At 48.7% G+C, this 9963-nt stretch overlaps 1 long non-coding RNA gene across 1 annotated transcript in view; it reads left to right on the forward strand.

Annotated features, from left to right (window-relative positions):
• Positions 1-9963, forward strand: part of LOC307211971 — a 202371-nt gene that overhangs the window by 6191 nt on the left and 186217 nt on the right. Inside the window, exons 3-4 of the long non-coding RNA XR_013836663.1 lie at positions 8-1481; positions 1555-1634. This is a non-coding gene — a long non-coding RNA (uncharacterized lncRNA). The remainder of the gene's footprint in view (positions 1-7; positions 1482-1554; positions 1635-9963) is intronic.

The following is a 9963-nucleotide window of genomic DNA, read 5'->3' on the forward strand; positions in this document are numbered from 1 at the left end:
CGGTAAGTCATGGGCTCCGCCATCTTGGGTGTGGCGCTCTGGGCCAACTGCCTTTGGGTAGAAACATCCGCTTCCTTGAGTCCCGAGAGTGGCCTGTGCGCTACAGAGTAGTTGTTGTCTGTCTTAGGTGTTCATTTTCTAAAAGTGCCTACATGAGCGGCTGGGGGGCAGGGAGGATAGCAAGCAAGAGGGTCCCCCCCGGCCTCACCAGTTGCCCGGGGGATGACGACGAAAGGGCATTTCTCCCTTACATGCCTTCTGCCTGCGGGACTCGGAGGACAGGAGACCCTAGAAGGTTGCATTAGCTGCCCAACAAAAGCCGGGCAGAAGCCATGGCGGCCGCTTCCACTGCCTCTCTTTCCTCTCCTCTTGACTTGAATTCTGTTTCTGGAAAACCTCTGTGAAATTTGGGCGTTTGAGGTTCGTTTCAGTCTGTTTGGGTGTGGGCAGCAGGGATATAGATCGCCCTGATGCTTCAGAGATGTGTGTTGCTTGCGCCTGGTGGCAGGGAGGCAGGGCCGTCCCAACGAGTGATACGCACCCACAACACCGAAGTCTGCCGTGACATGTCGGACATGTGGAGATTATTCCTCCTCTTTCTCTTCCCCCCAGCCAAACCTTCTCCTGCCCACCCTCTTCCCTGAGTTGCCATTGCACCCCTGGACAAACCGGGTAGTTGCGGGGGGCAATTTTCAGCACCTCTGCAATCACGCGCTCCTCAGACATCACGATACCTCAGGCAGGTTCACACCCCCTCTTGCAAAGTCATTCTCCTGGCCAGACTGCCAACCATTGCAACTTAACCTCTGCCCCGATCGTTGCAGTTCTAAAGCAGTGCAGGATTAGTTTCCGGGATCCCAGACCTGTGCATTTAATTCCACCTGGAGGGATCTAACTGGACAGGCGACTGTTTCAATTGCGTCCCTCTGTAGCCGAAGCTTCCGATCTAGTCCTTAAATCAGGTTTCCAAAAAATGCCTTCTTCTTTTTCGGTCAGGCTTGTTTTTGTAAACGGTCACGGGTCGCCCTAATTTGTAAATGGTTTAAGTGGAAAGTGTTCTTGATTAATCTTTTTTTCTTTCAAAAAACACAAAAAATGGGTATTTTAAAAAATTGTGAAAGGAAAAGTATCTCTCCCCCAAATTTGCAGTTAGTTTAACGTCTATTTTGTGGCATGTAATTTGCATACTGGTTTCATAGGTGTCGCGCCCCTCTGATTACAAAGCAATGAAGGTTCTTGCACCGTGTTGGGGAAAGGCTGGTTTCCACGCTGCTTTGCGAGTCCTGTGTGCGAATCACACGTGGTTCCAGATTATTCGGTTTACCGGCCAGGCTGGTCGACCCTGCAGGAGCGTGCTTTGGCACCTGAAGCCAAAATGCCAGGCGTCTGTGTTGCAGTGTTCCCAGACAGCGGCTCTGTAGTCACAAAGCTCTTTCCCTCCCTGGCACAAAAAAACAGGGGTGTGGAATGCAGCCTCAGAGGCCTGCCATGCATCCTGGTGTCGTGCCTTGGCCTGTTCCGGGCCGACACCTGCCGACGCATTACCTGGACGAGAAAGCCCCTTTCTGAAAAGGAACCATACAGACTTGCGCTGGGGCTGCAGAAGACGGTGGGGCCCCTGCCTTTTTCAACCTGTGGGTCCCCCGATGTTGTTGAACTACAACTCCCATCAGCCCTAGCTAGCAAGGCCAGAACTCAGGGATGATGGGAGTTGTAGTCCAACAACATCGGGGGACCCACAGGTTGAGAACTGCTGCAAGCAGAAAGATTTTGGCAGCAGCAGAAGGTTGCAAGGCCTGCTGAAGTCGCCCCCCCCCTTACCCAAAAGGTGCAGGGACTTCCTCCACTTCCGTTCATCTCGCTTGCAACCCTTGTGTGGTTCTTACGTTGGTGTTGCAGTGGGGGGGGCCTGCGAGGCAGAAGGTGGTGCCTTTATCGGCCCAGAAGGGCCAAGGTGAAGTGGCGGGGTGAGGTGGCGGGTGTTGTTCCTGTACCAGGGGGTCAGTAGCAACTCTTTGCTCTTCTCCCTCCCACCCCCCTGAAAGGGTGTCGTGCTGCTGGGGGGTCCCTGGTCCGTGCCTTCGGCCAGCGTCTCCCGTTCAGTGATGCATCCTTCTCTGGGCTCTGTCCCTCTCGAAAAAATAAAAAGGCAGGACGGATACTGACCCCCCCCCCCACTCCCGTTAAGTCATTGCATTTCAACTGTTTCGTGGCTGCATCCCTGCATCATCAGGAGTTTGCGATGTGGGAAGAGGCCATCTCTAGTTTCGTTCCCCGTGTCTGTTTTTGCGTGGCATTGATATTGTTTGGAGGGGGCGGTGGGGAAGAGCGTTAAACATTGCATTTGGAAAACGGAAGTGTAGGAGCCAAGGTCTCTTCGCCCCCCCCCATAAAATATTTGAGGGCCCCCAAGTTGATGGGCATTAATGGTGTCATGTGATCGGTTCGGCTTACCTGCCCCTCCCCTTCAAAAAAATTGGTTACAGTGGTACCATAGATTCCAGTGTATTAGGCAACTGGGCGTATAAGGTGACTCCCCAAATTGGCTTGGGGGGTCGACTTATACGCCCAGTCTTATACGCGGCAGCTTTGCTTGGCGATTTCCTCCCAGCGCAGAGCCCGCCGCCCGCTGCCGCTGCCCAGCAAACCCATACCCGCCGTATGAGAGGACCCCTGACTTTTTAGAGGATTTTCCGGGCTTAAAAGGCGTCTTATACGCCGGAATCTATGGTACCTTGGTTTACAACCATAATCTGTTCCAGAGGTCCGGTTGTAACCCTAGGCTCGCTTTCACCAATCCCCCCCCCCCCAAATTTGGTTGTAATCCAAAATGGGTTGTTATCCAAAAAAAAGGGACACGCACCTCTGGGTTTGACGTGGTTGTAATCCAAAGCGGTTGCAAACCCAGGTACCACTGTATTTCAGTTTTTACCCCTGGAATCTCGCCAGTCCAAGTTGATTGGCATTTTGACAACTGTATAATTTGGGAATTAACTCTTATCTGTTACAATTTGGTTATTATGGGGGTGAATCGGAAAACTAATTACAAAGAAATTATTATTTTTCAAAAAAAGGAAGCTAGCCCGTCTGCCTTTGTAACCGGCGAGGGGGACGGCACGCCGACCTCAGACTTTTCGGGTCTTCCGCTGTCTGCATTGCGGGGAGACAAGACCTGCCCCGTCGTAGGAGCTCATTTATTTGCCTTTTTTCCGCAACCTGCCGTTGAGAAGCCTTTGTGTGTCTGCCTGTGCGTTTCCTCCGTTGACGTCCCGGGGTCTCCTGCGTCTCCCCCTCCTCGCTCACTATTGCGGTGGCAATGGGCACCCCGGCCTGGTGCCCTTGCCCTGCCAACCTGTGTCTCAGCCTACCTCATGAGGTAAATCTGTGTCTCGCCGCCCCTCAGCTCGCAACCCTCGTTTTCGTCCGTAAACGTCCGCTCTCCACGCAAAAAACACACGACTCCCAACGCACTGGAATGTATGTATATCTCTATCCCTTTCCCCAAAAATCCTTCACCACTGACAACCCCCCCAAAAAAGGCCCCCCACCCCTTGCTGTTGCCACCGATTCCTCTTGCAGATTGAATGCTGCTTTAAATGTGAAAAAAAAGAAACAGTTGTTTTAAAAAAAAGCTATATAAGGAAGAGAAGAAAATAAAAAAATAAAAATAAAAAAAAAACCTGAATGAAAAGCTAAAGCTGAATTTATAAGCCTTGTTGCATATGAGCCAAAAGTGCAAAAAGCTCCATATAATAAACTAACCTGCCACTCATATAAATATAAATATATATAAATATATTAAAATCAGACTGTTCTACAAAATTGTGTATTTGTATTTTTGTGTACGTAAAATTTTCTGCTAAGCAGAAGGGAGGATGTAGTATATAGGATGATGTGAGAGAATTTTTTTTAATCAAATTTCTTTTGCTACTTATTTTTGTTAACATCTATATGCCTGTCTTCGTCTTCTGTATGTATGACACAGTTTTTGAAAAAAGCTGTGGTCTCTCTCTCTCTCTCTTTCTCTCGCCCTCTTGCCTTTGGTTCCGTATTTCAGGACCAGGTTTGGGTCACCCCCCCCCCAAGAAACCCCCTTTGCCCAAAGGGCTGAGTAACAGACAGCTGCCAGTATCAGAAGACTCCTCAGAGGGGCTTCGCTGCCGTCGCTCTTTGTGGCACCAAACTCTGGCCGGCGCCACTGCATGGCTCAGAATCCTTAAATCAGGTCCTTCTGCGCACTGGCCCCTAGTAGCGGAAAAAACCCTTGGGTCAGAGTATCCAAATCTCTTCACTGAGATATTGCTGCAAAGAACGCCATTATCAAATCACACCAGAAGCGATTGGCAGAGATATTTGGGGGATTGCCAAATTGTGCAGGAAATGTGGGGGCTGGGAGGGAAGTGGGGGGAAATGGCCACTTTGAGGTCGTTGACCCCACCCAAACCAAAATGGCGGCTTTGTGCCATGATGGTTTGAGCCACGGCGTCACCTGGCCACCTTCCCCTCAAGATAGTTCAGGACAGTCCAAAACAGCTTGAGGGATACCAGGTTGGCGAACGTTAGTAATCTTAATTTCCCATCTCCTCCATAATCTGTGTTACGCTCCTGTAGGTAAGAGAGGAGGAGGAGGCATTTTCTGGCAAAACTGCTCCCCGTGTAACAGCCAGCGAAAGATCCAGCGAGTGTGTGAAGGTAAACGGCGTTTCTGTGTACTGCTCTGGTTTGCCAGAAGCGGCTTAGTCATGCTGGCCACATGACCTGGAAGCTGTACGCCGGCTCCCTCGGCCAGTAAAGCGAGATGAGCGGCGTAACCCCAGAGTCGGTCACAACTGGACGTAATGGTCAGGGGTCCCTTTACCTTTAATTTGCAAAGGATTTTGTTTAAGGATCTCTCGCTCCCTACTTCTTAAATGCGAGGCTACTCCCAATTCCCCTGCGTGAATTCTTCCCAAACCGCTTGTGCAAAACTGGGACCACGGTTGTTTAAACCCTGTGCATTTTTTTTTACAGAACGGTCAGTGCCTTGAGTGCTTTGCTAGCGTGTAAACGGACACACTTACGAAAGGCCCTTTCGAGGAACAAACAAACAACACCTCTGCGACAAACCACGGTAAAAACGTACTTGGTCTGTGCCACACCCCATTGCAGGTGAGGAACGCATGATGTTCAATGCTCAGCCCTGTGGGAGAAAACCCCAAAACTTGCACACAGCAGGGAGAAACGTAATTTTCCCTTCTGTGCTAATTTTGTGTTTGTGGGCAGGCATTCAGCACCGTACGCTCCCAGGTACGGTTTTATTGAATGATGGAATCGGTTTGCCGAGAGCTTCTTCCTAAAGCGAAGTTGCAGCCATAATTAAGAGTCTCAAAGCCTCTTTCGTGTCAGAATTTTTTCTCCCTGGGCCTTGATTTCCCCTCCCATTTAATACAATGCATTCTTGCAGAGAGGAGCTATTCACATATTTCCCCATCTCTCCATTAAAAGATAAAATGCCATATATATATAAAATTACCTCTTGCCTTCCCTCCCCCCCAAAAACAGGGGTGGCAACGAGGGGAAACAGGAGAGCGAGAGAGCGAGAGAGAGACAACATCTTTCTACGTAGGGCTCATATTTATACCAATGTGTACTGACTGTGAGAGGCGTCCTTGTTTCTGTACGTGAAAGGGGGGGTTGGGGAGAGAGAAAGAGAGAAACAAGTGCTCTATTGTATTGATTAAATACTAGTTTAAAAGAGAGAAAAAAAATACAAAAACAAAAACGACAACCGAGTCCTTGTATCCTTGTAATCTCCTATTCTGGATTATTAGTGCCTTTTTGGACAGTAGACTGTTCTGTAATTAAATTGTAGTATAACTGCTTTTTTGTACAGTTTTGTTTTAAATAAAACTTTTTTTTAATTTGTGTTTATTTTAGTATTGTACCTACTAGAAAATTAAAATGTATAACTGAAAAAAACAAGTTCTGGTTCGGTCCTCTTTGTGCGAAACGTCGCCGGTTTCATTTCGCTGGGGGTTCGCAGGGTATCCGAATTCTCATGACACGGATAGCCGCCTTCGGTCATCCAGCCACCTGACCCACTTCTCTGGCAGGATGGTCCTGAGATTGGCGCTGTTCAGAAAATTCATACCTAGCTTTTCAAATGGGGGGGGGAGGCAGTTAAGGGAATCCAATATGCTACTCGGAAAATTGCCTTTACGGCAGAATTCAGTCTCTCTCTCTATTTTTTACAATTTAGTACAGTGCTTGATTGGAGGGGAAGAAACACCACAAACTGGTTTACAGAAAAGCCAAAGCAATAAAACTAACAATAAAAAAGAGTTAATAGCCATTTAAGACATTTGAAAATAACAACAGACTGAGAACTCCCTTCGGCTTTCTAAATTTCGGGGGGAAACCTGTCCAAACAAAAATGATTTGGGCAGGTGCCGAAAAAAAGTACAGCGAAGGCACATGTCTGATGTCAAGTGGCAAGGAGTTCCAAAGTGCAGGTGCTGCCATGCAGAAAGGTAAGAGTTCTTATGCAGGGGGGACTTTAATATGACACCAGTAACAGGGCCAGTTTGACTGATCAAAGTGGTGGAGAGGGTATTTCTAGGTAAACTGGTCCCAAGTTTCTAAGGGGGTCATACTAACAGCAACACCTTGAACTACGACCACAACATCGTAAAAAGTTGCACAAGTGTTCTGGGGGTCTGTATTATGACTAATTTGTTGCACTGGCTCCCGGTGGAATAAAGGATAAGGTTTAAGGTGCTGGTTTTAACCTTTAAAGCCCCATACGGCCTAGGATCCTCGTACCTACAGGATCGCCTCTCCTGGTATGTCCGCGGGGGACCTTACGGTCTTCAAATAAAAACATCTTGGAGGTCCCGGGCCACAGGGAGGTTAGGCTGGCCTCAACCAGAGCCAGGGCTTTTTCGGCTGTGGCCCCGATCTGGTGGAACGCTCTGTCACAAGAGACTAGGGCCCTGCGGGACTTGACATCTTTCTGCAGGGCCTGCAAGACAGAGCTGTTCCACCTGGCTTTTGGCCAAGGCAGTCTGACTCCCTCCTTTGGCAATCTTCACAGAACTCTAGCCCAATGGTTGGCATTAATTTGATTGGAATTAATTTTATAATGAAATTATTTTAGAATGTTGTATCATTTTACTGTTGTTAGCCACTCTGAGCCCGGCTTCGGCTGGGGAGGGCAGAATATAAATAAAATTTTTTATTATTATTATTATTTTAAAAAGGTCTTGTGACAGCTTTGGAGCACAAAATATATATTACAGCATAAGATTTTGTAGACTTGAGCCCGCCTTGTAAGTTGCACGAGTGACGACTCCATTGACGAGTGGATGTAAGGAGAAAATCGCCAGGTGGGAGTTGCATGGCAGCACGATGCAAAAAGATTGCAGCTGGTGTGAACGAGAGCCTAAACGCACGTTAAATAGGCACACATTTTTTACAGCGGAAGATTAGCGATAATTGCGGTGGTGATTGCATTAACACAGATAGTGAGGTGGAGAAGCATTTGCAAGAAGCAGGAAGGGCACAGAGAGCGAACTTTAACAGAAGCCTGGCTCTGGATGACGCCCCAAGTCCAAGCTTGGCTTAGCTCGGTGCAACAACGCAAGAGTAAAATGGGCTGGGGAAGAGCGAAGTGGCTGTGAGCTGCTCTCCCGAAGGATGTGCATATTCCTGGTCCCAGCAAGCCTGCCTTTGGGTTTATTGTCATGTGTGAATGAGGCTATGTGTGGGCCCAGATGGGGGCTTTGACACCTACAAAGGATGGCCACCGTCAAGTTTCATGCTGGCTTCGTGATTTCTCCAAAGTCCTGGACTTCTTGCCCTGCACTCGATTAAAATATTGATCAATTTAAAGTAATGTAGGTAGCCGTATTGGTCTGATGCAGTCAAAATAAATAAATTGTCCAGTAGCACCTTTGTTGTTGTTAAGTTGTTTAGTTGTGTCCGACTCTTCGTGGCCCCCTGAACCAGAGCACGCCAGGCACTCTTGTCTTCCACTGCCTCCCCCAGTTTGGTCAAACTCATGCTGGTAGCTTCGAGAACACTGTCCCACCATCTCGTCCTCTGTCGTCCCCCTCTCCTTGCGCTCTCCATCTTTCCCAACATCAGGGTCTTTTCCAGGGAGTCTTCTCTTCTCATGAGGTGGCCGAAGTCTTGGAGCCTCAGCTTCAGGATCTGTCCTTCCAGTGAGCACTCAGGGCTGATTTCCTTCAGAATGGAGAGGTTTGATCTTCTTGCAGTCCATGGGACTCTCAAGAGTCTCCTCCAGCACCAGAATTCAGAAGCATCAATTCTTCGGTGATCAGCCTTCTTTACGGTCCGGCTCTCACTTCCATACATCACTGCTGGGAAAACCATAGCTTTAACTATACGAACCTTTGTCGGCACCTTAGAGACCAACTAAGTTTGTTCTGAGTATAAGCTTTTGTGTGCATGCACACTTCTTCAGATACACTTATACCCAGCTTATACCCAGAACAAACTTAGTTGGTCTCTAGGGTGCTACTGGACAATTCTTTAATATTTTAATTTATTTTGACTGCATCAGACCAACATGGCTACCTACCTGAATCTAGACTCATGGAAGGTGCCACATTGAGCCACATGAAATGGAAGTCCATCAAACTCACAAAGAAACTTGCACAGGTACAGACTGTTATCTCCTTTCTGACTAAATGCAAGAACCTGGACATTATACTTAAGGGTCTTAGAATTAAGAACCCTCTACAATCCACCTATCCTACTGAATATGCAAAGAAACTATGCCACACTTTTTCCAAGAAGCTGCTCAAACATCTGATCAGCGTTCTGTACTCTAAAATAATAATAATTGTCAGAGCTGCCCAAGGTCCCAGCTCACAAAGGACCAACGCCAGTTCTTACTATATACAAAAGTCTTTATTAAGGTTCACTTTCCATTTCAAAGCCGCGGCGTGCAGCTCTACGTCTCAACCCTAGACCGCTGAAGCTCTATCTGAATCTCCTCCCCCTCGACACCAGTTCAAGACCCTAGCCTTGCTCCACCTCCTCCTCTGCTCCTTTCTCCTCTGGGTCCTTCTGCCCTCTGGGGTGTCGCCCTTTCTGGACTCTTCTGATGCTGATTCCCCGGATTCTTCCCCCTGCTTCCGGCGTGCTTTAGGACCTGGCTCCCAATCCGACCTCCCTGCTGTCCCGCACTCCTGTACATTTGAACTTGGCGCGCGCGCCCAGCCGGCAACCTTCCTCCTGACCGTTACACTGCTCCTGTCACTGCTTCCCCCTTCGGGGGGGGGGGGTTGGCTGGGTCTGACTTCCCCTCCGTTCCCTCACTCAGCGATAGGGGCGTGGTCAGCCCTGCCTCATCTTCTCTCCCCACTGGAGGGGAAGCCGGCCCTGACACATGGGACTCTTCCCCCCCCCCCACTACGCCCTGGTGGAGAAGCTGGTCCCGATCTCCAGCTGCTGCTTTGGGAGTCGCCGCTGGCCCCTTGCTTCTGGTGCGTCCTTCCCGGGACCCCCCCTTGCCCTGGCCATCGGTGCCCCCTTCTGGGAATCTTCCGAATCGCTGGAGAAGCTCATGGAGTCTCTCGGCCCACTGTCATACTCCCCTACGCTGCCCTCGGATTGTTCCCCTTCGCTCTCCGCTTCCTCTCTCCCCTGTGCCTCTGCTCCTGAACCCCTGACAATAATAATAATAATAATAATAATAATAATAATAATAATAATAATTTATTATTTGTACCCCACCCATCTGGCTGGGTTTCCCCAGCCACTCTGGGCGCCTTCCAACAAAGATTAAAAATACATCAAAATGTCACACATTAAAAACTTCCCTAAAACAGAAGCAAATAAAGGAGAACTTCTCTGTACTGAACAACTCTTACAAGGAATCACCCTGTGTATCTGAAGAAGTGTGCATGCACACGAAAGCTTATCCCCAGAACAAACTTAGTTGGTCTCTAAGGTGCT

This window comes from Podarcis cretensis (genome assembly GCF_951804945.1).
Source record: "Podarcis cretensis genome assembly, chromosome: 3".
In the NCBI taxonomy this organism is placed as follows: domain Eukaryota; kingdom Metazoa; phylum Chordata; class Lepidosauria; order Squamata; family Lacertidae; genus Podarcis; species Podarcis cretensis.